General features: G+C 40.4%; 1 non-coding gene across 1 annotated transcript; it reads right to left on the bottom strand.

The window, feature by feature from the left end:
* Positions 1–1,036: 1,036 nt before the first annotated feature.
* TRNAS-CGA (transfer RNA serine (anticodon CGA)) lies at positions 1,037–1,113 on the bottom strand. The gene has a single exon. It is a non-coding gene; the product is annotated as a tRNA-Ser (tRNA).
* Positions 1,114–1,636: the final 523 nt, after the last annotated feature.

The raw sequence follows: 1,636 nt of genomic DNA, 5'->3' as shown, positions 1-1,636 counted from the left end.
CCTAACATAAACATTCTCGGCAGGATATTTCATACTTTGTTATAGAATACAATGCTGTTTCAGAGAAACGTTTGGTGGGTTGCCGTTATAGGCGGACGCCAGAATATTTCATTATGGCCTTCATACTCGATAATGCAGGACTCTAATGTGGACCTTGTACAATATGTTGGTAATTATTTAAAAAGCTAAAGTGGAAAGAACAGAAAATAAAAGCTCTAAACTGTTGAGTACTCTTTTGTAAGCACAAAACAAGGCAATCTCATCGAAGCATCAATCAATTACCTTCCACAAAGCACTAGTTAGAGGCATATCCGCTTGCTGACGGTGGGGTTAATGGGGCCGTGGCTAATGCCGCTTTGTGACATGTTTCCGCCATTTTTAACCCGTAACTTTGTCCATCAGCAGTCAGTGTGCACCAATTTATTGGTAATTATTACGCCTAAATTTCTTTGGTTGATTTTATTATTTAGCCGTGGGTGTCACCAGCTTTCAGTATGCCAGGGCTTAATTGGTGCGTGATACAGACGGATTGCTAAATGTCGTGATGCAGAAATCTTGGAAAAATGAAAGAATATCAGCTCTATGAGTTGTTAATTATGAATCATAGAGTTAGTACTTCACTCACATATAATTATTCAAACAACATCAGGATAATCGAAACAGAATTTCAACGTATTAGGTCGTGTTACGTACATGTAGTACGTGTTGAAGAGATGTTAAGTACAGAACAAAAATGGCCAGCCGGACACCAGTGGGATCCGAACCCACAACCTTCCGATTTCGCGTCGGTTACTCTACCAATTGAGCTATGGTGGCCTAGGCCATCTTTGTTCTGTTTGAAAGGACCTGAGCTACAGGTCTGGCACTGCTGCTAGCACACTGTAGAGTGCGTTTAAGTCGCCCGTTGTGGGGCATGTCAATGAATATTGAATATTCACGAGCGCATTGTAATCGAAACAGACTTTCAACGTATTAGGTCATGTTACGTACATGTAGTACGTGTTGAAGAGATGTTAAGTACAGAACAAAAATGGCCAGCCGGACACCAGTGGGATCCGAACCCACAACCTCCCGATTTCGCGTCGGTTGCTCTACCAATTGAGCTATGGTGGCCTAGGCCATCTTTGTTCTGTTTGAAAGGATCTGAGCTACAGGTCTGGCACTGCTGCTAGCACACTGTAGAGTGCGTTTAAGTCGCCCGTTGTGGGGCATGTCAATGAATATTGAATTTTCACGACGGCATTGTAATCGAAACAGACTTTCAACGTATTAGGTCGTGTTACGTACATGTAGTACGTGTTGAAGAGATAAATGGTCGAATAGCCATCAGAACTTCGTAATAGTTAGTGGTAAATATTAATCGTCTTTTCTTGATGAATTGATAAATATGGACACTATTTTGTTCAACTTCACATATTTGTATATAATTCATTTTCTGTTTTGTTCACTTACTTGTCAAATTTTTATTATGACCTACGACGTCCATTTACACATTACAGCAGCACTTAGACACGTAGAAATCCTGTGAATCAACGTATCTGTAGAATTACATAGAGGATATTGTCATCCACTCATATACACCGTTCACGTTGTTTCCAACCATCCTGTATAAAGTGTATATATACCCTACTAGCAA

The sequence above is a fragment of the Anabrus simplex genome, chromosome 7, assembly GCF_040414725.1.
Source record: "Anabrus simplex isolate iqAnaSimp1 chromosome 7, ASM4041472v1, whole genome shotgun sequence".
In the NCBI taxonomy this organism is placed as follows: Eukaryota; Metazoa; Arthropoda; class Insecta; order Orthoptera; family Tettigoniidae; genus Anabrus; species Anabrus simplex.
The sequence above is the reverse complement of the archived record's forward strand: the minus strand, read 5'-3'. Positions and strand labels throughout refer to the sequence as shown.